Consider the following 13,812-nt stretch of genomic DNA (forward strand, 5'->3'; position numbering starts at 1 on the left):
TAAAGCAATAAAACCTCCCCTCAAAAGAAATCCCAGAGGATGGCAGCCATGAAAAGGTGGGGAGGGAAGGAATTGAAAAGGCTTGCTTTCCCCTCCCATTGTCCTGGTGACTTTTAGAGAGGACAGATTCAGGAGAAAGATGGTTTCAAAAAGTGGGAGGAAAAGCCAACTGAGTGTGGCCTGCTTTACTTATGTAAGCGCACCTGCCATGCGCTGGACAATCAGTCCTTAGACTGGACAATCAGTCCAGCAGACTCCTTAGAAAGCTCGCTTTGTAAGTCACTCTGCTCAGGGGAGGCCAACAACTGCAACAATTGGCCTTTGTCCTTTCAGCTCTCCCATCATCCCACTAAAAAGCTTCTGGTTCAAACCACTGTGAGGTTGGCAAGAAGAAATTCTCCCATTGTCCATTAGAAATGAGATCAATACGGTGACATCATTCATGAGGTCAGGCTTGCCCTGGGTTCCGGCTGTTCCAGGTGCAGGAAATCACGAGAGGCTTCCTTGCTATATGTGTTTCTTTAAGCCCGTAGGCAATCTGGACACACAGAAAATGAAACCTTCAGTCCCCTCCTTAGCCTACAAGCCCACAACAGGCTCTCTGCTTTCTTGGACTGGGATTTCCTTTCTGCCGGCTTCTTCCCGAACACAGCCTATGCTGTTGTAGAGTCCCTCATTCTGTTGTCTGTTTTTCCTTCCTGCAAGCCTTACATATGATACAGAGGACTGAAGCCGAGAAAGCCCTAGGAAAGTGTGCTACCATGGACACATGTGCTTAGCCCCAGAGACTAAGGATATTTGACACTATGAAGACACAAACGGACAAATTCAGAGTATGAAACAACAGAACTAGCTTAATGCACAAGTCAGTATCACAGGAAGAAACAAACAGAAAGATGTAGTGGTATGGAGAAAATTGTCCTAGATTTTAAAATTCAAAAGACAGGTTGCCAAGATGGCTCATCAGGAAAAGATAACTTGCCACACATGTCTAAATGCCTAGCCTGAGTTCAATCCCCTGAACCCACGGGAAGGTGGAAGGAGACAACTAGTTTCACAGTTTGCCCTCTGACCTCCATGCTCACCTGTGGCTTGTGTGCCCATACACACTTTCTTTTTTTTTTTTCTAATTATTTTTATGTAAATTAAAAACAATCATTTTACATACCAATCCCAGTTCCCTCTCCCTCCCATCCTCTCATGCCCCCCACCAACCCCCATCCCACCCCATACCCACTCCCCTGGGAGGGTGAGGCCTCCCATGGGGGATCATCAAGCCTGTCTGATCATTTGGGGTAGGGTGTAGGCCCTCCCCTGTGTATCTAGGTTGAGAGAGTGTCCCTCCATAGGGAATGGGCTCCCAAAGCCCATTTGTGCACTAGAGATAAATATTGGTTCCACTGCCAGAGGCCCCATAGACTGCCCAAGCCCCCAACTGACATCTGCGTTCAGGGGGCCTGGTTTGGTCCTATGCTATTAATACACACTTTCAACACACACACACACAAAATAAAATCCAAAAGACAAAATTATCAAATGCATGAAAGAACTCTTGTTTGGATACTGCTTTTAATAAAAGTCACAAAAGGGCATTTTTTTTTAAGATGGACTGGAGGAATCATTACTTTTATTAAGTATTTTATTGACTATGATTATGTAGGAATATCTGCATGTGAAATATCAAGGGAGGAGATAATATGAGGTCTGGGATTTGCTTTAAAATCTCTACCTGGTTAAAGTAGATGTGAACATGTGGCAGTTCTGGTAAGCATTGAAAATAAGTGACAAGTATTTTTATGCAATCCTTTTGAATTTTGTTGCTTGAGAACTTCATAATAAAATAGTAGTGTGGGGCCACCTAGATGGCTAAGCAGGTAAAGGTGCTTGCCGTGCAACCCTAAAATTCTGAACTTGATCCTTGAAAGTCTTGTAAAGGTGGAAGAGGAACCAACGCCACCAAGTTCTCCTCTCACCCCCACCCACCTGCTGTGGCACATGAGCCCTCCCCTCATCGTGCACACACACCATAATAAAGTGCATTGATTTTAAAAATGAAAGATGGAAGTGTAGGAGACACAGAGCTGGTCTGCCCGACAGTTGGGCCTGATCCCTGAGACCCATGGAACAAACAAAAGGAACAAGTCACTACAGACCTGTCACCTGTTCTCCATCTCCATCAACCAATGGGCTGAAGCACATCTGGCATCAGGGATCACACCTGAGGCGATGAGATCATGGAAGGAAGGGATGCTGGGAGGTGAGAGTCTCATTACTGCCCACACCTGAGGTGGCATCTCAGCACAGCGAGCAGAGCCTGAGCATCTGCCGAGGATCGTTTGCATCTACGAAATGTGAATCACACTCCAGGCCATTGCTGATTCATGGGGAATAATTTGTGATTCTGTAAGTGGATGAAACATTCCTCATCCTCTTCCTCTTCTTCCCTCTCATCTTTCCTCTCCACTTCTTCCATGATTACTGCAATCAGAGACAGGAAACATGGCCAAGTATGTAACCCACTCTCCCCTAGGGGTAAGCAAGTATCAAGTATAATTTTCTTTCCACTCCATATACTGCCCCATTGATGTAATCTACTTGATATCCCTACTCAAAAGAAAAGAAGAATCTTGAAGGTGATTTGCAGAGTGAAGCGTTTTCCTTGCTGTGTCTTCATTTCTGCCATGGAACAAATACAAAGAAAAGTACCTTAGATAGAGACTCAAAGTGGATGGATGTGGCTCAGGGGTAGATCAAGCGCTGTCCACAAATGAGGCTTGGCTTCACTCTCCACACCCAAAGGCACTATATTGGTTTTAAGGAAGAAAAATCCTGTGGGGATCATTAAAATGTAAAGTAATTGTTTGGAAAGATTGTGGTTTATGACTATAATGACGTGTACACTGTGTGTGTGTGTGTGTGAGCTTAGTTTATGTGAACCATAACCCACGTGTAAAAGTCAGAACAATTTACAGGGATTGGTTCTCCTCCTGCCATGGGTTCTGGGGACTGAACTCAGGTTGTCAGGACAACATGTATACCCCATCAGGAAAGAGCTAAGATATTTTTCTTTAAAGTCTCATCACTGCTGGGCTTGTTCTTATTTCCTAGAGCAATTAGGCCTAAAGCCTCAACCAACTGTGGCCTTTTTAGAACATTCATTACATTTTCCTGCTCAGCATCTTTTCACCTCTTTTTTGTCGTAGGATATTTTGGACATATTGGAGATGCTGGGGGAAAACAGTCTCCCTTAATCTATTTGAGCTTTTGATTATGATGGTCTGAAGTAAGATTTGCCACCTTGATTTTAAAACATAAGCAATAGTAAATTGCCACATTGCTCACTTGTTTGAATTTGGTTGGTGTCATTTCTAGGCAAAGTCTGTGGCTGCTCGTTCAGTCAACATTTGTGCCATTGGCCTCTGCTCTAGTCACTTTGCCACCCTGTAGTACGGAACAGAAGGCAGCCTTGTCTTGCAGGTCACAGCTAAAGAGTCAGTGATCATACAGCAATGATGCAGTAGATGACAGAGTTCTGAATGCATCCCCACTGCTATTCCAAGGATACCACCATTTTTACAACTACCTTGGAGATGAATTGTTTCCATTTCAGGGAGGAAAAAAAATGAAGCATGGAGAAGTTAAATATCTCATCTTATCCAAGGGAATTGGGTGGTTGTGGTGCAGCCTTTACTCCCAGCACTTGGGAGGCAGAACCAGGCAGATCTCTGTGAGTTTGAGACCAACCTGATCTACAAGAGCTAGTTCCAGGACAGGCTTCAAAGCCACACAGAGAAACCATGACAAGGGGAAAAAAAAAAAAGAAAAAAGAAAAAAAGATTTTATCCAAGGTCACCCAGTTCAGACATACATTTGGGGTTTAAACTCAGGCACCTGGTTTTCAGGCTCTACATTCCACAGCTGCCCTCACACATGTGTCTTGAATGCTCAGGCCCAGCTTGTGGTGCCATTTTGAATGCTGTGGAGCCTTGAGGAAGTGGGGCCTGGTTGGCAGGAGCAGGTCACTGGGGACGGTGCTTTGAAGGCTATACTCATGTGTCTTTGTAGCTACAGTCCCTGCTCCCTGCACTCTGGAAACAGCCGCTGCTACACGTCCCACTGTCACGGAGGGACTGTGAGCCCATATTATATAGGTGTTATGGCTATTCTTGTTTGTCAACTTGACTACTATATCTGGAATTAACTAAAATCCAAGTGAGGGATTTTTTTCTTAATTAAATCATTTGAAGTAGGAAAATACATTTTAATCTGGATCTTTGGAGGTGGGAAGATCGACCTTTAATCTGGGCCACACCTTATGCTAGTAGTTTATATAAATGATATAGGAGAAGGAAGCTTGCCCTCTTTGCCTGCTTGCTCTCATTCTCCCTGGCAAGTTCATTCCTTTGCTGGCATAGAGCTTATTTTTGGGGGACTGTGGTATATACTGAAGATCAGATGAGACATCCAGCCTCACGAACTGGACTATTACTAGATCATTGGACTTTCCATTGGTAGGCAGCCATTGTTGGACTAGCTAGATCACAGCCATTCTAAATCGTGTGTGTGTGTGTGTGTGTGTGTGTGTGTGTGTGCGCGCGCGTGTGTGTGCGTGCGTGTGTGTGTGTGTGCGTGTGTGTGTGTGTGTGTGCGTGTGTGTGTGTGTGTGTGTGTGTGTGTGTGTGTGTGTGTATGGACATATACACACATATATGTTCATTCTATAAGTTTGTTCCTCCAGAGAACCCTGATTAATATAACAGGGAAGCTTAGGTTCCTTTGAGTGGTCCCATGTCTTCTAGAAAACATCCCTAAATATGCTGAGGGAGCTCTCTGAGCCCCTTATATCGTCCATATAGCCTTATAGCAACACCATTTTGCAAATGAGGCATTGGGAAGTTAGCTCAGGGCTGAGTTATACGCTCACCAGGAGTCAATGGTGTCTGTTAACAAATCAATGTTTTCCAGGCATATACTGTGAAATTCAATTAAAAATAGTACCAGGCTGGAAAATATGAATACAAAGATATCGAACTATCATCCCTGTGAAAGCTAAGTTGTATGTTTTAGAAAGATTTAATGGTTTCTTTTAAGACGTGTTGTTCAGAGGGAGCAGGGGCTGTCTCTGACTCTGTTACCTGCTTTGGGATCCTTTCTTCTTACTGGGTTGCCTCATCCAGCCTTAAGAGGACATGCCTAGCCTTACTGCAACTTGATATGCAGTGGGAGGCCTGCATTTTTCTGAAGAGATGGAGGGACTAGGAGGTGAGGAGGTAGGGGAAACTGTGATCAGGCTGGAAAATTTAATTAATCAATTAATAAAAAGGAAAATTGTTGTTGAATTAGATGGAAGCAAATCCCTGCTTCCCCTTCCCTGTCTGGTGCTAGGATTGATAATGTTATACAGATAAATGAGACCTATTACCATGTTTTCCTCTTTTGAATGCATCCTCCAGGATTCAACTCAGATATGATCTCTGGGAACCAGCAGCTTGCCTTACATAGCAGCTCTGCCTTTCATTACTGATGTGTGATTTTGTCTCTTTGAGCAGTAGAGTCTGCATCTATGAAACAATAAATGGCAATGTCCTCCTTGCAGAATTATCGTGAGTAAATGAGGTGATGTTTGCAAAGTTATCTAAGTCAAGGAGAGAAGTGCAAATAAAAACTACATTGAGATTTCATCTTCCCCTAGCCGGAAGGGCAGCCTCTGAGAACAAACAGTACCCATTGGTCACTGTTGTTTGCCAAAAGGGACCCCTTGTCCACTGCTGGTGAGAATTTAACTAGTCCAGTCACTAGGGATGTTCCTCAAAATACTGAAAATGGATTTACCATGTGACCCAGCGATATCTGGATACTTACCCAAAGGTCTGAGTCAGAACATCATGGAGATAGTTGCACACCACCTTACTACAGCTCTGCTCACAGTGGCTAAGTTATGGAGCCAGCCTGGGTACCCAGCAATGGAGGGATGGATAAAGAAAATGTATGTACACAGTGGAACTCTTTTCAGTTATAAAGAAGAACAGTTGTGTCATTTGTAGAAAATGGATTCAACTAGAGATAATCAAACTAAGCAAATTAAGTCAGTGTCAGAAGGACATACACTGTATATTCTCTCTCATTTGAGGATCGTAGACATTATAGATTCATAAAGCCATACAGTGACTAGAAAGCATAGAAGCAAACTATCCATGGAGAAACAAAGAGGGAGGGGAAATTGAGGAAAGGGAAGGGAAGGAAGGGGAAGGTAGTGGGGCATAGAGAAATATAGGCTCAAAGTTCACTATATATGTACACGAAAATGGCCTTGTATAAAGAATTATAATAAAATTATTTTAAACTAAAAACCAGTTATCATACTGGGTCTAGTGGAGTTCACCTTTAATCCCAGCACTTGGGAGATAGAGTAAGATGCATTACTGTGAGTTTGAGGCCAGCCTGGTCTTTACAGTGAGACTCTGCCCCCACCAAATGTCATCTAGGCCATAGGGGGTTGTTAATGAAAGGCACTAACTGCCTAAATTTGGGACTTTAAATACAGTCAAATGTGAGTCTGCACCCCAAGAAGCCATGGACAAGCACATGACTATGTCTCCTTGCTCTGAGGTGAGCCCAGGTGGATTACAAACAAAAACGGAAATAACTTTAGACACTGACACTATTATGCCATCCAAATTCTCAGTTAGTGTTTGATTAATGTTCTCAGGGCCTGGGGCACCAGCACAGAGCCTTGTTTCATGAAATGATGTGTCCAAAGCTCACAGGGAGCCACAGGCACAGTTTCAAAAGAGGCAGGTCCTGATTGGAGAAGGAGACAAGGAGCAGGATCTGGAGTCCCTCCAAACGGGTTCACATCATGGCTCCATCACACACTGGCTATTTGACTTTGGTAAAATTGCACAATGGTTCTGAGTCAATTTCTCACCAGGAAAGTGGGGGTGATTCTCATTTCCTAAGATTGTAATAAGGGGTTCTTGGAGGGCACATACAGTCATTCTCACTGCAGTCCTCAAGCCTGTTCATTCCATCCTCAGTGGAAGCTCGAATCTCCACTCCTGCCTACACTGACAGACATGAGTCATCCATCTACAAAGGCTGGGAATACTGCCAGAGAGAAAGTTTGGTCTGCAAAGTTACAGGCTTCCCTGCTCAGAGACAGATAAATAACCATAGGCTGGTGAAGAGAGTGGGGGCCAGAACTCACCACCAACGGTAGAAGTGGGGAGAAATGGGAAGTGGGGAGAGAGGAGGAGGGTGGCTTGGAGGGAGCAGGAACCAGAAAGGGGAACCCCTTCAGTGACCAGCCTTTCTTGGCGCCACTGTCTACTGCAGACAGACTGTCCACTGCCCACAGCATTCCGAGGCTCCTGGGCATCTGGTTTGGAACAAGCTCATTGGTCCCCGGAGCCTGGGCCAATGTTCTCTGTCTCGCTTTTCATGTTGTAGCAGCATCAATTCTTGTACCTCAGAACAGAAAGAGAGGAGACATGGCCTCCTCCAGGAGTCACGCTGCTCTGAAGGAAGTCCTTAACTCTTGCTGGATGGAGTGAGGCCAGGCAGAAGAGTCAGGCTTTGCCTTTGGGTTGGCATGGTAGCAGGGCACCTTTGCCTTGTTCTGCATAGCTTGAACAGCAAACATTAAGGATATGGGACTCTGTTAAGTCAAATTGGTGACTGCCTTCATTCTGACTAGGCCCTGTACAGTCCGTGTGAAAGCCACTTGCCAAAGATGACACTGCGTAATGTGATCACATGCACAGTTCTGATTTAGTTGTTCTTGCAGCTTATAATTAGACCTTGTTGTCAGGAAGAAAAAAAAAAAACTGGAAGCAGCTGTGTTTCACTGCTGTTCAGATCTGTGACTGACCCAGTTTATTTAAATAAAAAATGTGGCGCTGATGTTTGTCACGTCTTTGCACCTTGCTGGCACTCTTCTGAGTGCTGGCTGTGTTCTCTGAACTGTGAGTGTGGAGGAGGGGCCTGGGAGGGCAGCAGATACACCTCAGGAAAACTCCAGAAACAGCTTCTTCCTCTGAACTTCACCCCCACAAACTGCAGGGAAGACGCAAAATAGACCCTCAGAAGGTTAATCTTAAAATGTGGTGGGTTGGGAGCCAGAAATGGCTCAGTGGGTAAAGGCACCATGTCTGACCACCTGAATTCAGTTCCCAGAACCAACATGGTGGATGGAGAAAACCAATTCTCCACAGTTGTCCTCTGACCCCCATGTGTACACCTCACCCTTCCTAGTAAATAAATATTTAAAAAAATATTAACATGATGGGGCTGGGGCTGGAGCTATAGCTCAGTTGGTATATACTCAGAGGCAGGAAGCCCTAAGTTCAGTCTCCAGCACTGTGTAAATTGGGCATGGCTATAACCTTGCAGGATTATAACCTCAGCAATGGAGAAGGAGAGGCAGAGGACAGGAATTTCCAGGTCAGTAAGTTGGAGGCCAGCCTAGGCCACACATGATGCTGTCCTAAGACAAAATAAAACAAAACAACCCCACCCCCCCAAAAAAAATCAAAGATGAATCTTAGCCAGGTGTGGTGATGCACTCAGGAGCTAGGAGCAGGACTGTGCCAAATTCAAAACCAGCTTGGTCTTCATATCTTGAGACCCTGTCTCACTTCTTCCTCACCCGTTGAAAAAAAAGGGGCATATTATCTGGAGGCAAATAGCTATGGCACTTGTCATAGTGTCTTCATGGCAACAGGTGAGATATTGAGCTGTAGCCTTTCACTCAACCTTCCTGCCTCCCCTCCCATGGATGGAAAGTCTGGCCACCAGGGCGTGTCATTGGAACTAGGTTCTTGGGTTCAGAAGCAGTGAAAGTCTGTTTGGGTCTTTTTTATTAGGATATCTGCTTGAGATGGACAGGAGGCACAGCTCTGAGCAAGTCAAGTGGTGGCTCCCCAAATGAATAAGGGATTCAAACTGGTAAAGAGGATCTGGTCCAGGCTGCCCAATCTTAGGTTCTCCATAATAAAAAAGAGAATGTCGGTCGGTGTAAGAAGTGAGTAGGTCAGCTTTGAGGATCAGGGCAAGATGTGTGTGCAGGGGTTGTAGATTTAATTTTGGAGCTGTGTGTGAACCTTGGTTTTGTTGCAAACATGCAAATAGGTATAAACCCTGCAGCCCCCTTCCCAGTATTTAATTGCTTCATTCTTCTTTTGGGTGATCCCAACTGTCTCAACAGGATCTTCCCTTAACATTTGCAGGAAAGAAGTTTGGGGAGGGCTGTGGCTCGCTTGGTAGAGGACCTATCCTGGGTTTGGTGTCCAGTACTATGTAAATCAGGGGTGGTAGCCCCTGGGATGTAGAGGCATAAGGATCAGAGAGAAGCCCAGGGTCATCTCCTGCTATGCATAGTGGGTAGAGGCTAGTCTAGCCTACATAAGACCCTGTCTTTAAAACAGGAATAGGTTTAAAGAAAACAAGTTAGGACTTTCTCTTTGTTTTGTTTTGGGCTTGATTTTGGAGGCAGGATCTCACCCTGTAGCCAGCTTGCAACTCACAATATAGACCAAGCTCATTCAACATGCATGCCTCAGTCTCCCGAGAGCTAGAATTACATCTGGGAGCCACCATGGTCAGTTTAGGACTGTCCTTTCTACCTGGCTCTTAGATTTTCCAAATTAATGGCTGTTTCCCTCTCTGCTCATTATGAAAAATGCTGCTGGGTGGTGGTGGTACACGCCTTTGATTCCAGCACTCGGGAGGCAGAGGCAGGAGGATCTTTGTGTGTTTGAGGACAGCCTGGTCTACTGAGCGACTTCCAGGACAGGTTCCAAAGCTATAGAGAAACCCTGTCCCAAAACAAACAAAGGAGAAAAGAAAGAGAAAAGAAAAATGCTAACAACTAAACAAAAAACAAACAAAAAAACATCAAAAACACAACCCATGTCATCTAAAATAACAGCAACAGCAAGGGCACAAAACTGGATAAATGCTGCATTATAGAGTATACTTCTAGCTTAAGAGAGCGTGTGTTTCCACCCACTGCCAAGAGTAGAACTCCACCCATTGTAATTTTACACACCTGAAGACTGGAAGAATTGGGAGGTTTCCCACAGAGTAACTTGAGACTCCATTTTTATCAATCTTTGATTCTCCTCTGTCCACATTCCTGTTGTGCTAGGTACGGTAGTCCCCCTAGGATTGCACATTAGCTGGTGCCAATGGCTTAGCTCTGCTTTGACAGCGCCAGCTCTGTCAGTACAATGAGCAGTGTGAATGGTCCTGGATGCTGTCCCCAGCTTGGAATAACTGGTGGTAACTATACGTAATTGGTATTGTGAACCACAGAATTCATCCACTTCAGCCAGGCTCGGTGGCTCACTGGAATCCCAGCACTCCAGAGGGTTAGGAAGGATTGTCATTGTGAGTTAGAGGCCAGCCTGGGTCTACATGGTAGTTAAGTCCCAGGTCAACCTGGGTAACAGAGTGAGGAATAAGAAAAAAGGAAACAACAGGTCTGTATCATGTATGCCTATGCCTTTATCTATATTTAATCTCCAAGTCACTAAAAATTTAAGGTATCCTCAACTCAACTTCCCCTTGGCAGGGTGCTCCAAATCTGTAGGCATTCCAGTGCCATCCTTCATGCAGAACCATTTCAGTGGAAGTCAAAAGTGATCTTTGATTGTGATGAAATGGTTTTACCTTTGCAAGATTTCAGAAACATATGTAGGAACATATGGCCATGCAGCCACATTGATGCAGCCCTTCCAGGTCCAGGAAGAGGCCTGTGCCAGGCTTCTAAGCTTCAGTCAGCAAGGTGGGAGGGTGTCAGAGTCATGTTGCCCTGCTTCAGATTGCAGGCCCAAAGGTAAGCTACAGTAAAATCAGGACAAGATAAGAACAAAGACAGCTGGGAGCAAGCAGTGTGGACCGGGTGGAACAATGGGCAGCATGGAGTGGGCAGAGCAATGGGCAGTGCAGAGCGGGCAGAGCAATGGGTATTGAGAATACTCCTGGAAACTGCTAGAGTTGCTGTTCTCATTAAATGTACTTGGTTTCTTCAAGAAAAAAAAAGTATGAGCTGTGTGTGTGTGTGTGTGAGAGAGAGAGAGAAAGAGAAAGAGAGAGAGAGAGGGAGGGAGGGAGGGAGAAAGAGGGAGAGAGAGCAGATTGAGTTACATAGTGAGTTCTAGGTTAGCTTGGGCTACAGAGTGAGGCCATGTCTACATAAATAAATAAACAAACACATAAATAAATAAATAAAATGGTCTTCAACATACAACTGTTTGAATCTTTCAGCTTCATGATGCTGTGAAAGCAAACATTATACTTCAAATTTGATCTTTCCTGGGACCGCAGGATGTGGTCTGATACTACCCTGCAATGCTAGGTCACTCCAGAGAATGGCAGCTCCCATCACACCATGGGACCCTAAAGGTAAACAATCGCTGTTCCATAGTTCTTATTTCTCCAGCAGTTTTGAAATACAGGCATTCAATAAATGACTTGAGGCATTCAACACTTCATTATAAAATAGGCTTCGTGTCTTGGTGATTGTGCCAGGTTGTAGTTTAAGTAAGAGTTCCAAGCATGTTGGAGGTGGTCAAGGCTAAGCTGGGGTGTTGGGTAGGTTAGGGATATCCAGTTCATTGTTCACTTAGGATAGTCCCAGTGGGTCAGCATTGTGAGCCAGCTAGCTTCTACAGACTCATAAAGCCCCTGGGACAGGGCCTCATATAAAGAGCACTCTGTTGTCTCTGGCACACAGCTTACCCAGTTTCAGGTGCTGATGACTCCAAAAGTCAGTGTGTGTGTCTAGACCATGCCTCTCTGAAGGGTCTTGAGAACACCTGATAATATCATCTGCTTGACTAGCCTTTCCTAACTTTTGAAATTGCCTATTTTAATAAAAAAAAACTATATTGAAAGTAGTAGCCTTGGAATCCTTGTGTACCATGGGTAGGAGGTTAAAAATAACTAAAAACAGAATCAACACATGAAGCAGGCCTGATGGTACATGTCTATAACCCCAGTGCTTAGGAGGTGAGAGCAGGAGGAGGATGAGGTCAGGACCAACTTGGGTTACATGGTGAGTCCCACACCAATCTGGGACTACAGAGCTAGTCTATTTCTAACAGAACTAACAATGGGGGGGTGGGAGTGTAGCTCGGTAGCAGAGCACTTGCCTCATGTGTGTGGGACTCTGGAGTCCATTTCCACAGTGCACAGGCAAGCAAGCAGAACCACTGTATAGTCCTGCAGTGCCAGCTCTAGATTTGGGATGAAGAATTAAGTTATGGTCTGGTTTAGAAGGTAAAAGCAGCTGCCACCAAGCAACTCCTGCAGCTTGTTCTCTGACCTCCACATGCACGCCACGACACAGGTGTACACACACACACATACACACACACACCACACGTACATGTGTGCACACACGCGCGTGTGCACACACATACATGCACAACACACATGCATGCATGCCCACACACACAGTGTAATAAAAAATATTTTTTTTAAAAAAAAAGAAGTCACAAGTCTATAAAATGGTCTAGTTTTTAAAAGATTCTACTCTGGTTGTCTAGAAAAGGTGTGCTTGGGTGCTTGACAGGTTGTGCTAAGAAATGCTATTTGTGGATCTGGTGGAATCTTGGAGAAGCCATTTGGATTTGCCCTGACAAGAGACCATGAAGGGGAGATCAGTAATAATCATTTACTTTGTTCCAGGCATATTGCTATCTCAATGAATCTTTAAACACCAGTGTATGGTGGGTAGTATTTTTGGTTGATTTAAACTTTAGGAAACTAAAACAAAAGCATCTCCCCTCAGATCACACAGCTAGGATACAAGGGATCAGTTCAATTCTAGAGCACATGTCTTTAACCATAGGATATCATCACTTCCTGTTGGTGGGTGGATATTTCCTTGTTTCCACATATAAGGACACCAGTGTTTCAGTGTACACATAATTGAACTCACATTTTTATTATTCTGCAATGGGAGAACAGGTAATTTCATGAAAATGAATTACAAATAGTGTTGTGAGTTAGTTAAATAGCACTACTGTCCTGGTAGCTAAAAACATCACCATAAAAATGTCACCACACAAACAGAATTTAGAGAAATAATATTTACACTGACCTCAGCAACAGGGTATGGCTGAGTCACAGCTGAGCCAGTGTGTGCTTGCTTCTCCTAGAGTCTATTTATTAGAAAATCAAGGGACAGAAAGCTATTGGTGCAAACGTGTCACAGCAGGCTCTGTAAAATATAACAGACTGAAACAAACAAACAAAAAAAGCCAATCCAACAGTAACTAAAAATCAAACAAGAAGAATATTATCAATTTAAAGTCATAACAAAAGCTGGGCATGTTAGCTCACATAGATAATCTCAACACTCAGAGGCAGAAATAGGAAGAGCTCTTTGAGTTTGAGGTCAGCCTGGTCTATATAGTGAGTTCCAGACCAACCTAGGCTACATAGTAAGACTCTGTCTCAAAGAAAAAAAAAAAGTAAAATCACAACAAACCAAAACAATTCCAGGATTTGATGCTCTGCTAGCTGAGTTTGCTCCCCAACTAAGGCCATAGCTTCTCTGCATCTAAGCAGCAGGAAGTAACTAGGGGCTGCCAGGATTGCCTGGCGTCGAGGCTTCTCAGTGGAATCATTGAAATTTGACATTTGTAAACCAGGTCCAGTGATTCTCACTCTTCATTTATAAATGTCACAATTCAGTAGTGACCACATTCATTAATTGATAACTAGCAAAAATGAAAGTTTAAAAAAAATTATGAAATTTAGGATCTGATTGCTGTAAGGTTGAGATTCTTCCATAGATGCCCA

The sequence above is a fragment of the Phodopus roborovskii genome, unplaced genomic scaffold (assembly GCF_943737965.1).
Source record: "Phodopus roborovskii unplaced genomic scaffold, PHOROB, whole genome shotgun sequence".
Classification (NCBI taxonomy): Eukaryota; Metazoa; Chordata; class Mammalia; order Rodentia; family Cricetidae; genus Phodopus; species Phodopus roborovskii.